At 40.4% G+C, this 26,619-nt stretch overlaps 2 long non-coding RNA genes across 6 annotated transcripts in view; one reads left to right on the forward strand and one right to left on the reverse strand.

The window, feature by feature from the left end:
• Nucleotides 1-26,619, reverse strand: part of LOC108492392 — a 111,944-nt gene that overhangs the window by 22,587 nt on the left and 62,738 nt on the right. For 4 of the 5 annotated variants that reach the window (XR_001873093.1, XR_001873095.1, XR_001873094.1 and 1 more), the window contains exons 8-11: nt 13,173-13,243; nt 12,622-12,777; nt 10,635-10,753; nt 3,493-3,629 (exon numbers count right to left, since the gene is read on the reverse strand). This is a non-coding gene — a long non-coding RNA (uncharacterized LOC108492392). The remainder of the gene's footprint in view (nt 1-3,492; nt 3,630-10,634; nt 10,754-12,621; nt 12,778-13,172; nt 13,244-26,619) is intronic. The other variant, XR_001873092.1, reaches the window with a different exon arrangement.
• Nucleotides 22,598-25,530, forward strand: LOC108492393. The gene is made up of 3 exons (XR_001873096.1): nt 22,598-22,795; nt 23,288-23,339; nt 25,378-25,530. It is a non-coding gene; the product is annotated as an uncharacterized LOC108492393 (long non-coding RNA).

Raw genomic sequence — 26,619 nt, forward strand, 5'->3', positions numbered from 1 at the left:
TAATTAATAGCTTGATAAATGAGAAAAGGGATTAAAATGCATTGATGACTTGAAAAGAATAGATCACGCTAGAAATTATTTTCTTTAATAGAAATTGAGATAAACATGCTTTCAGGCTACTGGAAAAAAAATTGCATTTGGGATAAATCAAGCCTCAAAAAAAGTGTTAAATGCTGCTTGTGTAAATATGTCACACTGGACACGGTGTGCATTCAATACACACTATGGTGATATGCAACATCATTTAGGAATGTATAACATAGATAATCAGCAAAAAATAGATCAGTGAGTAAGGTTGACCGTTATCCCTCTTTCTGCTTACACCTTCAAGTCTTTAGAACACATTGTTCGAGTATGATAAGCTTCATAGTTACATTTCATAGCTAAATTTTGATTAGACTTATACAAAGTCGCATGTGATGGACTCCATAAGCCTGCGAAAAATATGGGCCCAGTTAAACTGAGGACTATGGAGAGAGAACACCTGAGAAGTTAAGATATGGCCCCAGGAAACAGGTGAGGGATATGAAAGAGGAGAATGTGCCTTCTAAAGGAACTAGAAAGGGAATTCAAACATGAGAAAAGTGGGATGATGTAGGCCTGAGTGAATCCTCAGCACCAAAGACACCACATATCCAGCTCAAGTGCTCCAGTACATCATCACCACTGTCCTAGTTATTAACACGGCAGTTCAAGGTGAATTGTCACTAAACCAAACAGACACTCACTTGCTGTCTTGTGTCTAAGTGGGAGGGGGTGTTATATCCTTTGGTAAGAACAGGATGACTTGTGGTTTATGCAGCATACTACAAATTCAGACAGATGCAGTAAAAACTGAAAACAAAGTCCTTTCAGCCCTAAGAGATCATCAGTGTAGGAAGACACATTTACCCATTTTTCTGGACAGCTGTCCTCAGACTTGCTCCTCCTACATCCTTACTGAAACCTCCAAAATGTAACACAGATTCGCTGCATTGTATTCCTTCTTCTGAACAATGCTATCCCATCTGGTTACCTGCTTTTGTAGGTGATAATCTAATGGCTGGCACCAGTACTTCCTGGGATTACACAGTTGGGTTTTTCATAATGCTTCTATCAACTCATGCCCTTCTTCTGAGAAAAAAATTCTGGATTTAGGTTAAACCATAGTGATACAAATGAACAGTTACCCCCAGCATGGTTCTGTGTATTGAATAGGCTGAATCAAGACATGTTTTCTTCATAAAAGTGTATCACTGCAGCAAGAGCAGTCCACTGATCTCTTTAGGAAGAACTAATTAGAGACAAAAGAGATACTGAAAGAGCCTGAGCTAAATGGGCAAAAATAGAAAAAAAGGGACAGAGGTGGCTGGGAAAGGGAGGTAGCTACAAAAAGAAAGAAACATTGAGTTAACCAAGGGGAGAAAGTATATGTTACATTATTTTATACATCATCATTGACAAAATATATCAATATCAGCAGATTCCTAGCTGGATCTGTGGCAACCCTGTAGCTCCATCCCTCGAGCCAATGGTGAGGGAGCTGCAGGCACCTTTGTTTCGCTCGCTTGGCGAGGAACAGCATCGTGGGGCCCTTGTTAAAGTCCTAGAGTGGTTTAAGCAGCTTAAACTGCTTTATAAGCTTAAAGTATCTAAGTCTTCAAAGCTGCTTAAAGCTACTTAAGCTGCTTAAGACACTTTAGGTTGTTGGCGTGTGCAATGGGGCTGTACTCAACATCCTGGCCTGCAAACCAAGCAGTCCACCTTCAGATTTACAGGTCCCAGCAACAAAATTGCCTCACCAGGGCTGCTCTAAGCAAGGTCAGCCGAGCTGAGTTTTCTTCTCATGGGTCATAGAATCATAGAAGAGCTTGGATTGGAAGAGACTTTTAAAGACCATCTATTCCAACTCCCATTGCCTGATTGTCCCTCTAGGCTTTGGTATTAAGGCTGTCCTTGACACCTGACAGATTTGTTCTGGCATCTTTGAAATTCTGCAGGTTTTTTACTGCTGTTCATCCAAGGGTTGAAGTGTGTAATGGTATACATGAAGCTAGCCAGGTTCATTAGGTCAATATTTACCCATTTGCACAGCAAAATTCACAATCTCCAGTGTTTGCTTATAAGAGAGAAAGTTCTCGTGCGGTATGAAATCATTATTCTGGTGTCTAAATGTCATGCATATTTTTAAAAGAACAAAAGGACCAGTGGACATTCATTGAAGTATGGCTTATCAATTAAAATCAAACCTAAATATTTCTGCACTTTTGGAAAGTCATAATCTTATCATGACCCTATCTTTGAGTCTTATGATCATCTTTTACTAGACTAAAATAACAATAGTGAACGCAAAAAATTCCAGTGTTTACAGTCATATTTCGGTCAACACCACAGTCGACTGTGATGAGTACAGATCTCTCAAGAAAATATTTTGAGCCAGTTATTTTTATATTGAGTAGTGACTCAATATAAAAATTAGTCAAAATTTGTCAAAAGTTTTATATGGATTTGAATTTCTAACAAAGAGCTTATTTTCTGAAAAACTTAGTTTTAAATAATTAAAAAAAATAAAATGGAAAAATAAATAGTTTTGCTCAGTTTTCCCTTGGGAGTATGATTTTGAAGAGATTTATTTTGAGCTAACAAAAAACATAATTTTGCAGAATGCTGCTTTTATTTGCACAGTAATTTTTGTTGGCATTTTCTTGCATATAATAGAGTTCTGTGCTCCCCTACTTAAGAGATATGTATATATAAGGTACAACATGACTGCAATATTTTGGGTTTTGAATGTTGAAATGTTCAGTTGTGATTCAAGTCCACAAAACTTTCCAGCTTTTCCAAAATAATCTCATTTTTCTCATTCCCGTTTTTAAAATTTTCCAAATTAGAAAAACATTCTAAAACTTTGAATTAAAATAATTATTAAAATACAGAATTTCTCACAGATTGAGAAATCCTGACTTGTTTGTCTTGCTGAGGTCTGTATCTGTGCTGTTGTTTTGCACACTCACCGGCCTGAAAAGAAGATTTTGTATTTTTCCATTGGCAAAGATTATTTGATCTGTGTTTGTTCTGGATATGTTTGTTTAATTCCTCATTTGAGCACTACCATAAATGATTAGGTCATTACTGCCTGGGAAAAGAACTAGTTTAATAATTAACTTCTGCTTGCAAAGCTCTTCAACGGGTCAGAAAAAAATACTGCAGATTGTATATGAATCATAGAAATGTAGACTTGGGTGAAATCTCAAGGGGTTATGTAGTCTGCTATTCCTCAATATTTTTAATCAAAGCTGTACCTAACCTTCCTGAGGTAAAATACAAACAAACCAAAAATCCCACAAGACAAAATCAAAGGAAACAAAGGTGTTTTGTTTTGGGCTTTTTTGTTTTGTTTTTAAAAAGACCAGAGAACAACCTGTGCAATATTCCATAACAGCAAATTAATGTGCCCAGAACCACACATGGTATTTTCAAATGCTTTCTTAGTGAAGATCTGTTATGGATTACCTTGTAATAACTTGTACACTTTGTCACAGCTTTAGGGATTTCAGCCACCTAATATATTCGTCTGGTCCATCTCCTAACCTTGAAGAAAGTACATAGTTGTCTTGATAATTGTGGATGGCAGTCCCTCTAACATGTATCTAAAAACAATAATGACAGAGATTATACAACCTTTTTGGGTGATATATTCAGCAATAACCTTTTCTTCTAGTTAGAACATGTTACTGTAATACCTATTATAGTAGACCTAAAAAAAGGTTTCCTTCACATTCTGCCTATATCATTAGTGAGCATGAAAAAACATATAACTACTCTCTTTATATTAGCCTTTTATGTACTCAAAGGCTGTTGAACCCCATATAACCTTTTTTTTTTTTTAGATTAAAATAAAACTAAAAATCTCAACCTTGCTTTATGGATCCAGTTTTCCAAATTTCATCCTAGTTGATCTCTGGATTGCTTCCAGCTGATCTACATATTTCTTAAATTATGGTGCCTCAGAATAAAACACTGTTTTAGCTGAGGCCTTACCAGTGCCAAGAAGAGCATGCTAATTATCTTGTCTTACATATACTGTTCATATACATGTTTCAAGTAGACAATTCAAGAGAATCTAGGATTACATTTATCTCTTTTCCTCAACAGCGTCACACTGTTGACTCATTCATGGCCCTCATTAATCATTAGATCTTTATCTGCTGTGCCATTCTGTGGTTATGCTTCTGATTTCATCCTCCCAAATGTAGTCCTGTGTGATTGTCTTTATTCGAATTTTTAATGTTGGACTTCAGAACCTTTTAAGATATTTTTGAATAGTAATTCTGTCCTTGAGCACATTTTGCAAATCCTTACACGGTTCCACCTACCAGGCTTAAGTATATAATTACTTCTAATTTTGTCATCTAAGCTTCTATTGAAACATTGAACAGAAGCCTATCCTTAGGAGCTGTGCAAGACACCTTCAACATCCCCCTAGCGCAGCTACCCACAACCAGGTATTAGGTTTACTTTTAACAGTGGATTGAATTAGAATGTGATTTTAAATAGAACAGCTTTCCCCAGTTCATTTATGTGCATACAGGACAGTGTCAAAAGCCTTTCTTGGGTCAACATACGGTCATTTCTACTGCTTTTCCTTATCTATTGGACCAGTTGCCTTATTCAAGAAGGAAATTAGATTAGTTTGACAAATTCATGTCGGATGCTTCTTATCACCTTATTCTCATGGCACGTATCAATTTACTTCTCAAGAATTTGTCTCATTATCTTTCTCAGTATTGAACTTAAGCTGAGTACTCTGTAATTCCCTAGGTTTCTTCATTTCCTGTTTTTAAAAGCAGAAATGGTTATAATCCTGCAAACCAGGGCTGCAGCCAACCACTTCTTAATAGTGTCAAAATCAGAGCCTGCTGTTAATGTCACATTTAAGAAACCTTACCAAATTTTTCTTTTCCTTTCCTTTTTTAAAACCATGTTCCATGATGGCAAGAATTAAAGAAGAGAAAGCCTTTAAACCAACAAGGTATCTGGTTTAAAATAATTTTCAAAATGTATGTCGTAGTATCAGATGTCTGATCATTACCAAAAATTGGAAGTATGATGCTGACTGTATTTCCATCTTAGGCTACATAGTTGCTGTAGGCTCTAGTGACTTAACCACTCTTGCAGGACCTCTCAGAGATAAGTCAACAGCCCAGTAGGTACTAAGTGAATTTCAGCAAGCCCTAGAAACTCGCGTAGGTATAACTTAGTCAAACATTCTTTTACTTGGTTTTTTTCCCCTATTCTAGCATATGTCTTTTCCCTGTTAAAAACTGGTATTGTTAAGTACCTGTCATTAATGTCTATGTGCATGTAAAGAACGTAGCAAAATAAATAATAAAATATTTCACTCTGCTTAGTGTGTCTATTATTTGTCCCTCTACACTTCTCTTCCTCTAATTTCTTGGTATTTATAGAACCTCTTCCATTTTTTACTCCAGGAAAGTTGTAACTAATTTTGTGACTGATTCTTTCTAGTTTTATCCCTAGATGTTTGTGCCACTGCTTTATTACTCATCTCACTTCTGTGCCCTTGCTTTCATTCTTTGCAGAATTTCCTTTTCAATATTCAAGTCACTGGAGAATTCCTGATCCAGCTATACTGGTCTCTTACTAATCTGTCTTTCACATCAGGATGGTTTGCTGGTACACCTACAGCACCATTTCATTTACTCACAGGTTTATTTTCCTTAAAATGTCTTCACATAGGACAATTCTTATCAGCACCCTGAATTGCTGCAATATATAGTAGTCTTTTTTTTTTTACTAGCTTCATTTAAAAACAAAACAAAACAAAACTGGTGTGCTTCATCTGACATTTTTCACATGAGAAAAATAACAGGTTTAAAATAGATAATGTGTGGCGCTAAGCAACTTAATTATATCCCACTTTAAAAAATTACTTTGCCAATGAAAAAAGGCATGTCAGGATTTCAGCACAATGATTTATGATTCTGTCATAGTGACAGATGTTCTTCATGTATCTCTGACATTGTAATCTGGAATCAATCTGCTTTTTTTCATGTTTGCTGGTAAAAAGAAATGCACTATATGAATACAATGTTATTTGTCTTCAAGGCCTTGCCCTACATCATCTGGGAAAACTGGCCAGGTTTTGAGATGAGTTGTGTAGTAAAACCACTTTAACCCTGATACTGTACCAAAAAAACAGCACTGCAGTTTGGGCCCCCTTACTGGACAATTACCAGGCTGATACACTCAAATCCAGCAAGGGTCTGGCATGCTGTTGTGCTCCTCTGAATCTTGGCAAACTTCAGCCGCTGTCTCCAGCTTCTTGGTTCATCCTGCGGGCTGAGATTCCTGATCTTAAGTACCCCTTGTCTGCATTCAGGATTTATTGCCCATACCTCCTGGCTGCTGAGATGCAGAATTTGAACCTAACGGGAGAGAGAATCACTGAAGCATGAACAGAGAAAGGCATTGACTTATAGAGGAAGAGAAGTGACAAACTGTACCAATCAGGATCTTCTTTTTGCCATTCCTCATCTCACACTGCAATTCAATAAGCCTCTGTCTCCAGCCCTTTCCTAGGTACAAGAATTGTTCTTGGCTCCCATTTTCCACATAAAGGAAAGATTCTCTCTGCTGAGAGAAGCAGAAGGACCATGACTTTAGTTCAGTAAAATAGTGGAGTGATACAGACACACTTTCTGAAGTTTTGCTGTTTGGGTGGAATAACACTAAAGTTCTCCACTAGCCCAGCTCAGGGATTGCACTTCTTCACAGTACGGCTCCATCGGTGACAGCTTGTATGATAAACATAGTTGAGGTTCCAAAGTTCCCCAAAACATCTCTCATCCTCCTGCCACAGCCCCTATCAGTTTCTTATTGTGAGGACATTGCTCTGCAGTCCAGATCTCTAGTTATGTTTACTGGTTTGCCTTGTTCAACTCTGAGCTCTCAGAAAAAGGTGCAAAGAACCATCATCCATAAAAGGAAAAAGTTATAGGAAAACCCCTTTTGCCAGATACAACTTTATAATCTATCTTCACTAGGAAAAAAAGTGTGTTCAGTTATAGATTCACCCATAAAAATGTAGTGAAATATTGCATCAAAGAATATTCATTAACAGTGAACTCTCCTGTCTGGTGCCATTTTATGAACTTTTTGATAAGCTAGGCTAAGGAAAAAAATCAAATAGAGAGAATGGTTCTGCACTGAGGGAGCAAAAGATGTTAATGCATCTTTCTGATCCCTACTTTCCACGAATGAGATAACAAACAGGTGCAATCATCAACAGGCAATCCAAATCCTGCATTTAAAGACTGACTTCATGATTATTATCAACAGAGGATGACATTGCTATATTCTGGGGGTTCCTGAAAGCTGCATTACATATTAAACTAAACCAAGTCTGCCCTGCTTATTTCTACTGCCTGAGTAATAGTAGCATGCATGATAAGTAAAAGGAGATGACCTACTGTAGAAGATGTCTGAAGCCTTCATGAAGATGAAGTTTAATTAAGAAAAGGCACAGCTACGTGGGTAGGGACCCAACAGAAACAAAATGAACTGTGTGTGCTGAGGGATGCTGGGATTCAGGACAGTTTGGGAGCTAGAGAGGCACATGTGTGGATCTCCAAGGCCGCTGAAAACCCCTCTCCCTCATCTAAACCAGCCCCACAGCTTCCAGATCACAGCTGGTGCACGGGACACAGGTGGAGAGCAAGGGCAGAGAAGTATTTTTCTAGCCATAACTACCCACGTGGTCATGGTTTGAAATACTCAACCACAGCTAAACTTAGCAAAACTAGAACATGAAAGAAAATTGCTTACATGAAAGCTACAAGAGAGCTTGTTTTCAAGATGATAGAGCTTATCAATGTCAGTTCTGCAGAGCTTCAGACACCTGCAAAATTGAAGGCTCAGACTCTATTCTTTAGGGCTTAGGAAATCAACAAAAGTTAACCTTTAGTTAATGAATATGCAAATAATTCACTATTGTGGTGCAAATATAGAAATCAAGTTTCAAAGATGGTTACTATTTCCTCTCTTTCTGAGGACTGCAGATCTCTTAATTTACTTCATCTTTTTTTAAAAAATGCAGATAACTGTTCAAAGATTTATACTTGCAAAAACAATACATTTGTCAGCTACTACACAAACTTATTTGGGTTTAAAATATTTACAACGTGGCAGAAAAGCAAAGCATGAATGCAGTTCTTTGTGTTATTGCAAAGCTGTTCTGTTTACAAAATGTTCTTTTTCGTTTTTTCAACATTTTGCAGAAAGCCAGAAACAGTAAGCAGTAATCATATTATTTCTTTTTAATCATACAACTTTAAGTAGAACTCTTAAGGAAAAAATAATAGTAGTAATTCTTGATCATGGCCATGAACAGACATATTTAGGTACTTTTAAATCACAGCCATTCTATCTTAGTAATTTGGTTCATAGCAATAGAGTAGTTTTGAAGCCAATACTCAGACTGTCCCCATTTGTCATATGCTAGCTGGTTACTCAGAGTCGTGTTGGTGGGCACAAAGCAGATTCCTGCTGAATGAAACCAGACCAGGAGCTTTGCTCCACAGCATTTCAACACTCAGTGGAGTAATTAGTCCTAAATCCTTGTGTGGACTTTGCATCACAAGGACCTCCAGCACATAACTAAGGTACATGCATTCCCTGAACAGTGGCCTCAAACCCTGAAGGAGGTTGCATGGTCAGCATTTATCTTTCTATTTGCTGCCAGCTGCCCATCCTCAACTGCTTTAGCAGTGACTATTCTGCTGCTTTATCCTCATTCATCCAGATTTCAGATCCGAAACATTTCCCTTCTCATTTCTCCTGCCTTCTGTTGCTGAATCCGTCCTTTTTGTACTACTTTCCCCCCACACTTCTGTCTCCTCTGGAAGCTCCCTCTTACCCCTGCCAAAAAACTCAGGTAGTTGCAGTCTGCACCCCGAAGATATGATGTTTCCCACAAACCTGTACCATGAGAGAAAGAGGAGTTTCTCAAGGGGCAAGGTAACACAGTGGTAATCTCAGAGGTTGAGCAAAGCCTTACAACGTATGTATTTGTATCTGCAGTAGGCTGGAAGCAGAAGGACAATATGATTCTAGTCAATTTAGGAAGACTTGGAGACCTTCTTAGATGTCACCCACAGCACTATTGAAGACAAAATCTCCATAACCTCTTTGCCCATGGTGTACCTGATCACCTCAAAGGAATTAGTGATCAAGGAGTAATGGTTGGAGGTTGCAAGACTCTAAAACATGGCAGTCATTTATTTGGACATAGCTATGGGCTCTGAAATCTCATGTGAGGATGGTGAAGGTATGGCACCAACTCACAGAAGAGGGCCTTGATGATGCCCTTCATCATCCAAAAGTCTTGCGCCCACCACTGGTTATCCAGTCTATCTGTCACTGTCAACATAGTCCCAATATTAACACTTATTTTAAATTTTGTATTCCATATTCAAAAAACATTGCAGAATTTGAGTCTCAACAAAGTATTATGGAGGGACAGTTGCATTTTTAAGCTCTTCAGTGACATCAAACTGCTAAACAAGATCTTCCCAGAGCACTGCAAACACTCCTAGAAAAACAGAGCTTAAAACATTGCCATTACAGTACTGGGTCAGCCCCTTGGCTGCTCTAGTCCATTGGGTAATCTCAGGTGGAGAGTAAAGCCAAATATCCATGAGTAAGTCTTGTGACTCAACTGCTGCTTCAGTAATTGGAGGTGGCTGAACATACATTATTGGAATTTTGTCAGGCAGTGAGGATCTTTTAGCATATCTCCATAAAGCTGTTAGCTCTAACAAAATGAAAAATGTTAACTATGTGTGCTGGTTTTGTCTGGGGTAAAGTTAATTTTTTTTCACAATGGCTAGTGTGGGGCTGTGCTTTGGATTTGTGCTGAACACAAAGTTGATAAGATAGAGATGTTTTTTTTATTGGTGAACAGCACTTACACAGACTCAAGGTCTTTTCTGTTTTTCTCACTGCCACGCTGGCAAGGAAGTTGGGAGGAGACACAGCCGGCACAGGTGACCCAAGCTGACCAAAGAGATATTCCATACCAAATGATATCATGCTCAGTATATAGAGTGGGGGGAAGAAGGAGGAAGCGGGGGAATGTTTGGAGTGGTGGAGTTTGTCTTCCCAAGTACAGTTAACACACAGTGGGGCCCTGCTCTCCTGGAGTTGGCTGAACACCTGCCTGCCCATGGAAAGCAGGGAATTTATTCCTCGCTTTGCTTTGATTATGTGTGCAGCTTTTGCTTTCCCTATTAGACTGTCTTTATCTCAGCCCACAGGTTTTCAAGCTTTTGTCCTGATTCTCTCCCCAGTCCCGCTGGTGGGGCAGTGAGCAAGGAGCTGCATGGTATTTCCTTGCTAGCCAGGATTAAACCATGACACCATGTTACATCAAATCTGTCTTTCAGCTACAACAGCTCAAATCTGCTACTTCACTGAAGTCTTGCTCAATTCCTTTTTAATTACATGCTTAACGTATCAACAGCTTACTGATAACCAAAACTGAGAAAATGGCTTAAAATAATTATAGGCAGTTTTCAATCTTTTGAACTCAAAGGATGCTAACCTAAGGAGACAGCAGCCAGCAGGTTACCTACCAGCTCCTTTGATCATTTCTGTGTTTGCTTGTTGTCTGGAGAAGTGGATGTAAACACTCACTAGAAATGCTACAGCCTCCTTCAGTCCTCCTCCGAGAGAATCTTCCAGTGTGACTTTACTACAAATGCAAAGAATCCAGACAGAAGGTGTTTAACTGTGAGGCAATATTATGATTTTTTTTTTCACCACTCTGGATTGATGAGAAATCAGGTGCCTTTTATTTTCAGTTAAGTCTAAAGATGAGATATGGGAAAAACGGAAATGAATTGTTATAATTTCTGTCATTTAAAAAATATTAATATGGGCCCCATCTCTCTTTTTCTCACCATAATTTTTTGATTGTGAAGAATAGGTCACTGTATACTAGTGGAAATACAAACACTTCATTTTGAGATAATTCATTTAATTTTCCAGACTGGCTTCCTTTTCAGGTCTCTTCGTTACCCTGTTAGCCATAGCCAGCCTCTGCACATCCTGTGCTCCTCATCAAAATGCATTTTCCTCAGCCCACAACCCCTCACCTACAGTCCATTTGCCCTTCGACTGGGGTATTATGCACTGCCTCAGTAACCTCTTCTGTATGCGCCGTCCATATCTACACCAAGCCGCTCCCTCTGTACCCTTTTCTTTCTCATCCTTTGTTGAAGCCTGCATTTATTTTCAAAGACTCCTCTACTCAGCCTTTTATGTGTGGTGCTTTAAACCCTTTTATTCCCCTGAGCATTCCCAGCTATCCATTCTTTCCCTGAGAGGGAGGTGGATCTTCCTTGAAGTCATTATTCAGGGAAAGGAGACTAAGCCCCATTATTTGATTGATTTCACTAGTCATTGAAATGAATTGTACGTAGGCACAACTAGCAAATGCTTGTTAAAATGGTTAATTTGATCATTTCTTTTCAGTGATAGTGGGAGAACATAAAAATCACAAAATGAGTAGTGGAGCAAAATGGCAAGAATTATGTTTTGTCCTTTGAAATAATATTACATGACAACATAAATCCTATAGAAATACTTACGGGGTATTACTATATCTACCACGAGTTCATTATGTCTTACATTATTAGAATGAAAGGCAAAGAAATGAGTGATTAGATGTTAAAGCTGCACCATTTTTATTTAAGCAATTACATTACTCGCAGTGCAGTGTGCCAGAGAAATGACTGGTTTGATGACAGATCTCCTTTTCTATTACAAAACCCCTCTTAAAATAATTCTCAACAAGACAAAGTGAGATACAAAATAACTTTATAAATGTGGGAAAAATGAGAAATTATTCTGATGATCTAAATTTGCCTAAAGCACTTGCTTGTATGACAAAATCACTGCAATAATTTGTCTAACTTAGTGGTTTCATGCAGACGAGGCTGAATGTTTAAATAGGGTAGTGATTAGGATAGGAAAGACAGTGACAAAGCTCTTCAAACAAAATCTTGCCATGATCTGCCTCACTTATGCATTGTTTCAGTCAATACCAGAAATCTTGTACCTTAGTGAGGGAAAAAAAGAAAAAAATGGGGTTTTTTCTTAAAAATAAAACTGTCTACCATCAACTTATTAAAGACATAAACATAATTATAGTTAATTGAAAGATGTTGGAAAAATGCTACATTGGCTTCAAATGAACAGGCTAAGTTTCCATTGCCAAATATTTGGGTGTGATTTCCAATGGTTTTATCGGAATTGGACCTGTAATCAGTGAATGGAGAGAAAAATATGGAGAAGAGCATAAAGATTCCAGTCATGTCTGACAGTGACTCCAACCAAGCCTATGGCAATTGATGGAAGTATGGTTGGAACCCACACCACTAAATTTTGCCAGGCAACTGTACTAAGGACAGGCATCCTATGTTTAGAGACCTCATTCAGGCATTAATGTGTTCTGTAATAATCTTAACACTGAAATTTCCTATGGGCTCAGCATTTGTTAACGTCTGGCCCTGGTCCCTAGCTTTGCTGAAATAGAGGAAAGGAGCTGCACTAACTCACCACTCCTCCCTGGCCAAGGACTTCTCTCCAGTACGTCCCCAGAAGCATTACAGCCAGTGCAGTGCCAAGCCTTTTGCCGTCACCTTTTGCAGCTCCAGTCATAGGGGTGTCTCAGGGATGGCTTCTGTGCAGGAATCCCCAGCTGCCAAAAGCCTCCTAGAAGCCATGGGAAAAGGTACAACATTACTTTAAGGACTGCATTAAAACATTTTTTGAAGTATTATTGCAATTGGCCCGTGGACTAAATTGCCATAAGACACTCCCTTTAGTAGCGCAAGCTCGATTCCCATGAGGGACTGTTTCTCCTTGGAGGTTAATCCTTCGATTGTGTATTCTCTGTCTCAATAACTTTATTATACACTTAACAAGAACAGAGTCATATTTCATGCATCTCTTTCTAGCAGTGATCGGGAAGCACCTTGAAACTGGTTGTTATTTTTAAGTTTGCTTGTGTTTGCATGCAGTTTGCTAACGCTTCCCAGACCAGACAGCAATGACCCTTTGTTCCATGTTAAGCCCTGAGCTTATCAGAGCTGTGGCAGTGGGTCTACCTTTATCAGAGAAGTGCTCGTTCCTTGGTTGAAATTCCTTAGATCTTTCTGAAGCCATCTGGGAATAGTGTCTGAAATAAAAGGTCACTCTTACTGAAGTCTATGCAAAGCAGTGATTGCAGCAAAGCAAGTATCCTTCAGAATGTAGTGCCTTCCATACACCAGTCTCTTATATGCATGCAGAGATACGTTTGCATAACTTGTATTATTTATGCTCTAGACTTCATCGGTTTTCCATATTAAAATTTGATGATTTCATATTCACTCTGTGGCAGCATATGCTGATCATCCTGGAAAATATTAATAATTTTTCTACTGTTTCTATTTTATGCAATCATTGTTCCATCATTTCTATCTTCACAGTAGATAAAAACCTACCCACTGGTGTCATTGTAAGATGATAATCTGCTACCAGGTCCTTACTAGAAGCATAAACCACTGTTCAAAAAAATAATTTAATAAAGAAATAGAAACTCAGCAACAGGAAATACCATTATAGACTTTAGAATACCAAGAACATAATTAGTACTGTGGCATAACGATGAAAGAAAGCAATAAAATAATTTTACTCAATTCTGTAATTTTTAAAATGCTATAAATTAGCTTGTCAGCAGGGAAGGGTTGGTTTCTTCTCTTTAAATTTTGTCTGTATGCTTCTTAGGGTTATTTTCTCTTTAAAAGAACACAGAATGCAGTGAATACTGTGCAAATGAATTTTGAATTCACATAGCACATGAATGATTGTCTTTTTCCAGGTTGAGAATTTTACAATTAGGAGAGTTTATAGTGTCTGAAGAATCACTGGTTCTGTGGTCCCAGGAAAAATCGTGGGACATGAGCATTTGATCTGTTATCTCTGCAAAGCCATGGAGGCTCAGGAGGGCAGAGATAATAGCATCACTGTAACAGCCTTATCCAAAGCAAAAAGAAATTACATGGTGCCAATTTGAAAAATTCAGAGTGACAAGAAGATCCGACATGCTTGATATATTTAAATTTTGCAGAAAACAAAACCTAATATCTTATAAAATAGTCATAAAATCACAGAATATGCTGAGTTGGAAGAGACCCACAAGGATCACTGAGGCCAACCCTTAGTCCTGCACAGGACCATCCCCAAGAGTCACACTATGTGCCTCAGAGTATCATCCAAACACTTTTTGAACTCTCTCAGGCTTAGTGCTGTGACCACTTCCCTGTGGAGCCTGTTCCAGTGCTCAACCACCCTCTGAGGGAAGAACCTTTTTCTAATATCTAACCTAAACCTCCCCTGACACAACTTCAGGCCATTCCCTTGGGTCCTGTCACTAATCACCACAGAGATCAGTGCCTGCCACTCCTCTTCCCCTCACAAGGAAGCTGTAACCGCAATGAGTCTCCCCTTGTCTCCTCTTCTTCAGGCTGAACAGACCACGTGACCTCAGTCGCTCCTCATATGCCTTCCTCTCTAGACTCTTCACTGTCTTCATGGCCCTCCTTTGGATGCTCTCTAACAGTTTAATATCTTTCCTATATTGTGATGCCCAAAACTGCACAAAATATTCAAGGTGAGGCCACACTAGCTCAGAGCAGAGCAGGATAATCACCTCCCTCAACCGGCTGATGATGCTTTGCCTGATGCCCTCCAGGACCGGTTGGCCTTCCTGGCTGCCAGGGCACTGCTGATTCACTGCTGACTTAATTTGCCATCAACCAGGACCCCCAGGTCCCTTCCCATGGCACTGCTTTCCAGCATCTCATTCCCCAGTCTGTCTGTACATCCAGGATTGCCTCATCCCAGGTGCAAAATCCAGCACTTCCCCTTGCTGAAGTTCATATGGCTGGTGATTGGCCAGCCCTCTCATTTGTTGAGGTCTCTCTGCAGGGCTTCCTTGCTTCAAGGGAGTTAAGAAAAGTTGTAAAGCAATAAACCACAAGATTGTTTCTAATATGCCTTTACTCTAATCAAAAGCACAACACAAAGGACACCAAGTGCCATCTCCACTTTCTGCTGATGGCCACGTCAAAACATCCCCTGCACTACTTGTTATTTCTACCCTATATTAAAAAGCCATTACCCTATATTTAAAGCAAATTATTAAAGCCATTAAAGTGCTGATCAGAGACATCATTGTGCCACAAGTCTGTTCCAAATCCTTACACTTTTTTGTTTCAGAAACAGAACATCTTGGGCCAAATCCAGCTAGAACATGTTAAACAACAGCAAAGGCACTGAAATCAATGTGCTTGCTGTATCAATACTGCATTTGCTCTGTATCCATTTTACTGTTGGATATTTATTTTCTATTGACTGTATTTATAATATATCTACAACAGAAAACTGAAACATATTGGAGGATATCCAATTCCGGAAGCAATCTGATTCTCTGCTTTTTATTTACCTTTACTATTTTCAGCAGGATACTGGAATTCAAATTTCTTTAGAAAGAGAACAGTCAGTCTGAGCTTCTATATATAGTCAGTCAGATTACTGCTATTTCATTAAAACCTAATGCAGAGTGAACTAAATACTTCTCAGAACTAATTAATCTGACATGATAAACTTCAGAATACTAAATCACTTATGGTCTCATTTTATATTAATAAATGTAGGCAGATGTATTGACATCTTATAGATTCATGTATTTATAGTATAAAAACACAGTAGAGAAGTAAAGACAAGACCTGACAGAGACGCAAGGTTAGTGGAGCCAAGCTTGGTCAAGAAATGAGACTGAGTTCTTTTATGAGAAAGGTGTACAGGAATTCTAGGTCCAAAAGATGGGATATGGTGATGGGATTTAAGGCAACTCAGGAAGCTATTTAGTCTTTTCCAGTCAGCAAAGGCAGCACAGGAGAAGGAGCTCACTGCCAGCTGTGGCGAAAGAAGCATGAGAAACACAATATTTAAACAATTCCATAAAAAGCCTATGTTCAAAGAGTGTTAGGGTTGCAAAGTTGGATACTCAGACGGTAGGAAATGCCTGATTAAAAGTTTCCCAGACAAATTAAACTTGTAACTCTTATGTGCACTGTAAAATCTTTAATTACAGGATAACATATACCTTTTTACATGGCACCTTTGGCCTTTCTATGCACAGGAAGGGCATACATTTAATGAGCAACTATTCATTAGCTTGTTTTATCCTCGTTGTTAAGTGCATGGCCTCATGCCTCATTTACTATATCCTACTCAAACTCTACCCTGAATACACAATTAGTAATATCCTCATAGGATCACCCATGTAATTTATTGCTATACTTCTTAGTGCTTCACAAACATTAATTAATATCTCCAACTTCTTTGAAAGGACATGTCATTTTTCTTATTTTATGGTTTAGAATAGTGTGAGATGACAAAGGACTGATCTGTTTTTTCAGGAAAGCCCACATTCCTGTGTGCTGGATTCCTATTTGTGTCTCCTCTTGAAGAAATTACCCATCACCATTTCCTTTTTCCATCCTGGTGTGAAGCTGGAGCCCCTTCTCCTGCAGGAATATCATGCTAGCCATCTGGCAAGCCAGTGAATCTCTGCCCTTGATTATTTTGAGGCAAGTCTATCCCATGGGGCCGTCTACAGCCTTAAGTCTGACCAGGCATTTCCCTGAAAAAGCAAACAACCACCTGTCCAAACCTACTGCTTGAAAGAGAGAGGACCACTGTGTAACCAGAATCAGGGAAGTGTTCCTTCAAATGAACCAGGCAGTCCTGCAGGAGATGCTGCTCCCACAGCTCCTCACGTGTTAGTGCTAGAGGTGTTCAGCGAGGGTTTGAGTGGCTGCTCCACTTGGCTGCAGCACACAACAGGGGGGCAATGCCATTGGCCACAGCTCGCAGCTGCCACAAGAAGATTCCTGACTTCCTACCTTGCATTGTGAAATGACAGCAGCTACAGCCATTACATCCAGCCTGCCTTGCTGTGGTCTTGCCAGCATGGAGCGTATGGTCATCCCATTCAGCCAACCTGGTATTCCTGCTCCTCCCATAGCCACAGCTATGGCATCCCTTTGGGCCCTTCCCCCCTGTTGGTTGGAAGAGAGCCTCTCCTCTGTGCCAGCCAAAATGTGCCCCTTGAGCAATAGAGTCTGTTTACTTGCAGCTTTCCTGGGCTCATAGCCCATCACTGATTTCCTGACAAAGTGAGTTCCCACACCGATGCACTTACTGGGACATTGCTACTGGCCTGGGGACATACAGGGTGTTCAGCTGATTCTACCACACTTCTAGAAAGACTGGCACTGTACAGCAGGCAGGGTTCGACTTCATCCATGGCTCTCTCCTTGTCACCCATGATCACCTCAGTGCCTGGAGACACTAGCTCATGGAAGTTATAAAGATGCTCTGGATCTTACAGCAGTGTACTCCTCTAAAGTTGCTCTGGTGAACTCTCCATTACAAACCTCAAGGAGATTATCCTGAAGGACACAAGTGTACTGAGCTTCTTTTATAGTGATCCTGCACATTCACATGAGCTATCTTTAATTTTAGAAGTTCATATTTGCGTTGCTCCCTGTGAAGCAGAAACAAGCCTGAGTTGCTGCTGTAATGAGCTGGAAATCTTTTCAATAGAAAATGGCATCCTCAGTCCACTGCCTTTGCAGACCCATTAGATCCCAAGTCCAGCAGAAGCCCTGCACTAAGTTCTGTGAAGAGCAGTAGTAGAAATGTCAGCCTCAGTATGGATAGAGCACAAGTAGAAAATGTGTGGAAGAACAATGTGGAAGAACAGGAAGAAGTGGAAGAAAAAGGGGTGATAGAAAAGCATGTGTTAATGGCACCTAAATTCGTAGGTCGTAAAAGTCTCCAGAACAATTATCTGCAGTGTTTATAAATACCAAAATTGAAAAAAAAACAATTGGTAGCTTAAATACAGCAGCCTACACCCAGAACAAGAGACAAAAGACCAATGAGTTGATCAGCAGTTTTGCCTAATGACTCACAGAGGTGGGACAGAGGGAGAGACCAACAATTCAGTCATTGGCATCTTTTGAAAGGTGTGAAAGACACATTCATAAACCAACCACACGGCTGCCTCTAGTAACAACCCGGAAGAAAAGAAGACACTATGAGAACTAAATAGCTCTAAATAGCTAGCTTCCCTAACCCTTTGTCACCACAAATATTCTTGGACACACTGCGTGCAGACACACCTTCAAGTTTCCTAGTAGAAAGAATGAGTAGGTAAAACTATGAGAAGACTGACTGTTCACAAGTGATACCTGGTTTGTACAAAGCAAAATAAATTTCCTTCTTGTGCTGTCTCTTGTTGAGGGTTGCTCCATTAGTTAGCTTTGCAGAACAGTTCTGGATGGCCCTCCACGGTTCACCTCCCACCAGGCAAGTGAAGATGCTCCTGCCAGGACTCAGCCTTAACGTGCAAATGGGCTGTGCTAGTTAAGCAGCAGCACATGCTCACAGGTGTGATTTCCTGGCAGAAATCAAATTTGATTTGAGTCCCAGGTCAAATGAAGAACAAGCAGCACATGGTGAAGGGCTTTGAGTGTCCATGGCCGTTGCCATATGTCTCTGGCTCTCGTGCAGGGCCACAGCTTACTTGGCTTCCTGCAAGGCAGCATCTGAGTGTTGCACAGGGAACGTTACATAGATTTCAAAAGAGGATCTCACCGATCCACCATCACTCCCTAGTCCTTCATTATGTCCTCTGTAACACTGACAAGCTGTGTCAGTTGCCTCTACTGCCTGCAGAAAGATGATATCCATCTCCACTACCAGATGTCCACCTCTTCAAAGTTTTAGGCTGTCAGTCCACTAAGACACCCGATAAACTTCGCAGGGTGGGGAGGGGATCTTAAATACCAAGCCAGTCTTTACAAACAAGTCACTCCTCCCTTGCCTATTAATGGCTTTGCAAACTCCTGTAGCATGTAACTATAGTACACACCTTTAAATGTTTTATGAGCTTGTGATAGTCCCCCATTCATCATTTATGGTCAAGTACTAAAATATCTTGCAGGCAACTGTAACACTCAAAAGTGTTAATAAATATCATTTCCATAGCGAGAATTTCTTAAATAAGAAAGTTGTGACATCAGCATAATTAGCATTTTAATTTTTCAAAGCACTTTCAACAAGAATAAATCCATATAGGACCAGACAGAGGTAGGTGCTGAAAAAAAATTCAAACTATTTAATTTCCATGTGAGACTGGGAATATAAGGTTGGGTTACAGCCTTATGCCATCAGTGCTGAAAGCTCTGCTTACATGTGAATAAGTAGTACCTACTGTAGTTGTATTGCCATATACTGTACTCTGCCCTCCTTATAGGTGAACTTTCAGTTTGGGCTCCATTAAATTACTGTGGAACAGGCTGCATTCAGACACAGCAGCCTGATCATTGCCAGGAAAAATAAACTGCTTCAGTCTGTGGCTATCTACAAATGTCATACTTGGTCACCACCAACATTCACATAGATTTAGGTTACTTCCTATATCTAAAGGCTAATCCTCTATAGTAAAACAGGTCCACTCCATCATAAGCAAACAGAAAATAACTGTAAATAACAAAAGACTGCTTTGTTTCCTCTGTTTCACTTCAGCAGTGCAAGGGGACGCCTGTGAGAATGGTAATCATGGCCAAAGATGTTACACAGTACAGCTGTAAAAATAGTCTAACATCTGAGGCAACAGTTACCCATTAGGGTCAGTACTCCTTAAATAGTTATTTTCCAGCTCAATCAACTCCCTGATCTGGTTCATTGCACAAATAAGTATGCTGGCACAGAGGGCAGAAAAGAGCAGCAGGAAATTGTGTGCCAAAATGCTTCTTAAGCCCTCACCAGTGGCAGATGAAGATGCTCAAAGCTATACGATGCAAACACTCCCATGGAGTTTGTCACCATGTCCTTTAAGAGCATGGTTTAATGGTGGATTTGGCAGTATTAGGTTTATGGTTGTACTTGATAATCTTAAATGTCTTTTCCAACATAAATGATTCTATGACTTTGTGATCTTTCCACAGCAGTTTGTGCATCCTTCATCAAGGTCACTGAGATGCAATATTTTAGAACTAAGCAGTGAGAGGTCTGTGGCAGTATGTACAGGAGAAAGTCCAGTCTTATGAAATGGTAACAAAATGTAAACACTAGAAGACAGCTGGTTAAATAATGAGTCTACACAAATCCAGCAGCAATTTGTCTGCAATGTGATAAAATAATACAGGACCAGCTCTAGAGCAGTATATAGCCACAGCCATCAACTGCCTTCTGCAGATGTATAATAAATGCATACCAATCCTCAACCCTGCTCCTGATATTCAGGGAAAAAAATAGAGGTGTTTTTTCCAATCCTGGATGTGGCTATAGTAGTGATGACTTTAAAATGGACTTTTGTCTGACCAGATATTGCAAAATGGTGGCTACGTTGAACAGAATTGGGGTCTGGCTGCAAGAGAGCAAATTACTGTCTTCATATGAAACTCAGTTGATAGTTTTCTCAGAGTTTGGAACTCACTAACCCGACAATTCCTGGGAAAGTTTTATAGACTCTTAGAATCATTTAGGTTGAAAAGACCTCTAAGATTGCCAAGTCCAACCTTAACCTAACGATGTCAAGTTCACCACTAAACCATGTCCCTAAGTCATCACATCTTTTAAATGCCTCCAGGGGTGGTGACTCACCACTTTCCTGGGCAACCTGTTTGAGTGCTTGACAACCATTTTGGTGAAGAATTTTTTCCTAATATCCTGGTGCAGCTTAAGGCCTTTTCTTCTTTTCATTTACTACCTGGGAAAAAAGGCTGACCTCCAAATCAATATGACTGCCTTTCAGATATTTGGAGAGAGTGATAAGGTCAGATTTTTTGGCTAACACGGCTCATGTCTGATGTAATATTGGGAGATCTGTCATTAAAATACTATCAAATAGTCAGGACGGGAAGGGATAAAGAACCATTACCACATGCAGATTGCTGTTTCCTGCAGCCACTGTCTTGGTATGGTGATTTTCTGGCAGTTTTGTCAGAATCCACTGACTCATGGAAATGGCACAGACTAAACTTCCAGGCTGGAAGGTATAAAACCACCAGTTAAAGCAAAAAGGCTTGGAATCTGATCCAACAGCAGTTGCACTGCTGGGACTGTTGTGCTTACCAGTGTGGTAGCAGGGATACTGGCACCATGACAGAAGAGGAAGGATGAGCATCTCACCACAAGTTAGGTAACTATTTTGCTCATCAGCACCTGGGTTGAGTTACAAGTTGTCCGTTGCTAGTTGTAAATTAGAAAGAAACCCCATGACTTATGTGATGAATTAGTGAAATCACATGGTAGATTAGTCTGTGCAAAGGGGACTGAGCCCTTATTTGTTGTGTTTCTTTCTTTTTCAATGAGCTCATAACATACTTCAGTATACAGAGTATGTTTTCCTGTAAATCTGGAATATTCAGACAGACCGTGACAGCAGTCCTCAAAAGTTGTTCATTTCAACATGACTTGATCTATTTCATCACAGAAGAGTGAATAAAAAGTTGAATTAACTAACTTCAACTTATTGTGAAAAAGTAAGTAACTGCAGAAATCTCAACAGCTGAAGCCTGATCCATGTGAAAGTTTGCCCAGAGTTAGATAGGTGAACCTAGGAAATCAAAATATCCACTCCTTTGATCACCTAGGATGCCCATGGAGCCAAAGAGATGCACATATTAATTATTTTGATTACATAAGATACCCTTGAAGCCAAGGAATTACAGACCCCAAATAAACTTATTTAAAACCAGATTGGACTAGATATTTTGTTTTCTCCCAGTCTACTATACATCTGCCTTTGAGGTTTGTAATCCAATGATTTCTGGTCTAAGTTTCACTGTAGGGTTTCCTACAGGACATTAGCTGACTTCTCTATTGCGTATTCCTAGTCAAAACTTCATACAACACAGGACTGCTGCTTGTAGAGACTCCAAATTTAATTATACCACTTCATGCTTTATACAGTTAGACTAGGGTGAACCATCTCGATTAACCTCTTTTATAGAGTGCTTTATTAGTCTGTAACAGCTTCCCTTTTGATCACAATAATTATCGTTGCAAGACCCTGGGAGTGCTTTTTTAAAGCAGACTCAGTTCCTCATCTGTGATTTATTTACAAGCATGGTCTCAGGCCAAGAATTTGTAGATAATTGTATGGTCTTTATTTAGGCATATAGCCTGTGAGTATTACTAATTCTCTGCAAAATGCTTAAGAAAAAACCCCTGAGTTTGAGACAGTGAATTTTTACTGACACAGTAAAGAAAAGGCAGGAAACAGAACTGGGATCTGCCCCACTGGTACTCCTGTCATGGAATAGACTAGTTTTACACCAAGTGGTCCCTGAGAGCTACCAGGGAGCATCCAGATGCCAGGTTAGGATGCTGTTCTTTGTAATGCTGTGTCAATATACCTGGTTGTTTATGACGTGTCTTGTGACAGTTCTCAGCAGTGGACCAAGACAGTGGGTGCTGTGTTGTCAGAGAAGAAATAGATCCCGGCCCTCAAAGCTTCCTGTATCCCAAGGCAATGCAGTCAGGGCAAGAAGGAAGCCCTGACCAGGCACACCAGTGTTAATAGCCGCAGCCATGGGTCTGTGGCTGGAACACTGGTGGTCTGCTGTGCACCTGGTCTGCCTTGGGGTGGTAGAAGAGTTGTCAGGTCTGTGAAGACAGCCAAGGAAGGGGCAGCTAATGTAGTGCTGTATGGCACAGGGGACAGCTCTTCTTCCCTAGCCAAGGGACGGAGCTGTGGCACAAAGACAGCCATCTACACAGAAAGCACAGGGAATGGCACCCGCACTGTTTGCAGACACATTGCCTGGTTGCACATAAATGGAGCTGAGGAAATGTGGCAAGAGAAAGCTAAACAGGTGGTTTGTCACATGACTTGCAACGATAAACATCTGGTTTTATAACCTCATCCCAGGTCTCCTTCTTGTAGGCAAAAGAAGCAAAAAGTCACTGGCAGGGTAAGGCAGACATGAACAGACAGACACACCACACAGAATCAGCTCCCTGTCTATAGCTGTTAATGGCCTTTTCCCTGGATGGACAAGAAGCAAATTGAGCAAATTCATGCACACACGTGAATATTACTATGCCCATGCTCTTCAGTTGCTCCACCTCTAAAAGCACCTTTTTTGTTGTGCAGACTTCTGTTTAAAACAAGTAGAAGGGACAACCCAAACAAGCCTGCTGACCAGGTATGTATACCGCTGGTTAGATACAATGTGCCATGTCACTTGCCCAGAGCAGTACAGAGAGATGGGACAAACAGGTTTCCCAGCACCACCATGGGAGAGGCTGGCCAACACTTGTCTTCTTATGCTTCTTATATTATTCTACAGAGCAGGAAATACTACATAAGATCTCTCCTAATTTAGCAGCATTTTCATAGAGGTTCTGCTGCTAAATGTCCTGACTGGGAAGGTACAGCTATTTTTGTATTTCCAAAACAGCAAGTCAACAGCCAGTGTTGCCTTCTCAGTAAAAAAAAGTCACTCACTAGGCATCTCTGGCTGTCTGCAGCTACTGTGTTTTTGCTTGGGCTGTAATATTCTTTCCCCTGTTGCAGCATTTATTATTATATATTCCACTATAGGTACCTTACATACCCCTAGCAACCAAAAATCAAGGGATGCAGTTCCCAAATAGATGTCAGGCCTTGTGCATCTGTTGAGACCTACTCCATTCCTCACTAGAGAAAATTAGTCCTAATTTATGTTCTTTGAGAAAAGTCTCACATCACTGTGAAATCCCAAAGCAATTTGTCTAACAACTGTCTGCTACATCCAGCATGCATTTCTGGCAGTCTTGCAATCCTCAAAGGAAGAGGTTTCTGAAATGTGTTGGAGGAGGGCTATTTCCACATACTCCAGGGACAAAACCTTGCCATAGACTCAGCTGGGACCCATTACTCTGCAGTGGGCCTCTGGCACCTCAGGGGCCAGAATTTACTGACCAGCAAAAGCCCATGATGTGGTTCTGTCTGATTTCAGCTCTAATCTGCATGCAGTTCTTGTCAGAATGTCAGCTTCCAAAATTTCCCGCTGCCTAAAGTATTTTCAAATTTCATGGAATCCTCAGTAATTCATGTCAAACCTTGGTCAGGGCACTTCTCTGATCCTTCTTACCAAAAAAGATACACAATTCAGCTCAGCATCCCTGGTTGCAGAAATGAGGATCCACCTTTGTTCCCATGAAAGCCCACCAGCACCCAGCTGGCACTTTCCCTGCCTCCTGCAGCCTTTTAATTGCATTCATCCTTCCCTCCTTACATTGCCACTCCTGAGTGCCAGGCTCAGGATCTGACACTTTCCAGCTATGGATTTGTTCTGGTTGACAGACATCCAGTTCTGGTTGAAGTCCAGCACAAGGCTCTCCACTGCTGATATGCAATCAGGTCTCTATAGCCAGGGGCCTCAGCCAGCCTGTCCCATATGGCTGTTTATATCCCTGGAAAGGCTTTTACTGCTAATCAGGCTGACCTGATTCCCATAATCTATGCTTTTCCAGTGGGGTTTCTGCTTAAGGCCAATTGCCAAGGCTGGGAGAGCTCACACTGCAACTCCCGTGCATCTTTTGGGACACTCTAATGCACAGGCACACACAGGCTAGAAATCCCACCCTTGGAAGGGATGGCAATAGCCAAAAACCTGCCTTTTGCCCTTCCAACAAGGCTCCCCATTGCAGCTTAATAATGGGGCATTTTCTAGGAGATTTTACTTCCTCTACCACTAAAAATATTTCAGCTGTAAAAGCAAGCAGAGAGGTCTGCAGCTTCCCTATCCCTGAGCCTTGTAGAAGGTTGGCACACAGATGCAGGCCCATGCTCAGCCCAGGATGTATTTGGTGCTGTTAAAAGTGCAAGCAAAGGCAGCTGAGGGAGCAGATTCCCAGAGACACTGGCTTTCTCTAGGTGCTAAGCATTTTCCCAGGCCCCAGCCAAGACTGTTACAATCTCTGGTGCTGAGCTCGCCCTGGCTGTGGGAACCCCCATCTGTCAAATCAGAGGTAGCCAAGTGCAGATAATTTTTTTAAAGAAAACAAGAAAGTAAGAGAGTTTCGATGACCTAAAGTCCCAAGAGACAACTTGTTGCCTGGCTCACTCTTTCTTGTCCCCTTGCAACACTATCACAACCACTTTGAATCAAATGTCCAACAATTCTTTTGGAATTTGGGTTTTAAAGATGTCTGAGAAACTTACAATAGTGTCATGGTTTGTCCCCCCACCACAAATAGGTTGTTCTGTAAGAAGATCTGCAAGAAGTGAATCTGCCAATCCATCCTGAGCTCTGCAGGAGGCATGTTGATAAGTTTATCCTGGACATAAACACAGATGGAAGGAAATTGCCATAAAAAAACCCAAAACATGAAAAGTCATAAAGGATGTAACTGCACCTAAAATGTGTTAGAGACTTTTAGGTTTGTTAAGCTACAAAGGAAGATTTCATCCAACCAAAAAGCCCAGTAACCAAGCTCAGAGTGGTCCAGCAGGCTCCCCCAGACCAGCCACCTGGGACGATCCACCCCAGCCCCCTTTCTCTTCTGAGAGCTGAGCTGCCAGGAAGGGGGCCAGACACCAGGCACAAGTGAAGATCCTCAGTCCAGCGTGAGGTTTCATTCCCAGCAGCAACAAGGGTTTGGAGATGGGCTCAAGTCTCAGTGTCATCTAAGTGCCCGGTGCAGCCACCAAAATGACATGCCAGCCATGTTTTTTATTCCTGTTGCCTCTGAGAACAACAGTGTTACCAGAAATAGGATCAGTGGGGACAATTTCCTCCTTAGGAGAAAACCATTAGCCACAGAAACAAGGAATGAGCCTATAAAAGAATCTCGCTATCAAGGGACCCATCTGGCTCTCACCAGTGAGAATTTGCATGGCTCCCAAGCATTTAAGTGCAGAATTAATAAGAATCTCTTTATTTCTTCAGTACTAGGCAGTAGGAGGAACAGTTGATTAGTTTGCTTGTTAAAGTATTACTGACATTCCATACCATAGTTTTCAAACAATCAGATCTTGATTATTTTTGGTCATGTAAATTAAATTTTTACAAGGATTATTTTCAAGCCTATTTAACTCTATATAAATGCAGCATTTTTTTCAAATCTCAAATTCCCTTGCCCCAACAAACTAAACAGTGTGTTTTCATGCACATGGCACAGGAAATGAACAGTTTTTATGGGAATATTTAAAACTCACTTTTGCAGACAAAGCAGACTTAGAAAACCTCTTTCAAAAGCGTGATTTTTTTCAGGGTTCGAAGAGGCTAATTATGAGCCTTTGAAACAACAGTCATCCTCCAAAAATAATTTCATTTTAATCACACTGTTTACTGGATATTTATAATGCACATGCAGAAGATTAAAGGTGAATGGATGGAAGGATATATGTTGTGCAGAGCTTGGGGAAGAAACCCAGATTCCAGTTTCGTAGAGAAGTTCATTGGAAATTCTTGTTGAGAATTCTTATTTCCATAATAA

Source organism: Lepidothrix coronata, unplaced genomic scaffold (genome assembly GCF_001604755.1).
Source record: "Lepidothrix coronata isolate B3197 unplaced genomic scaffold, Lepidothrix_coronata-1.0 Scaffold10, whole genome shotgun sequence".
In the NCBI taxonomy this organism is placed as follows: Eukaryota; Metazoa; Chordata; class Aves; order Passeriformes; family Pipridae; genus Lepidothrix; species Lepidothrix coronata.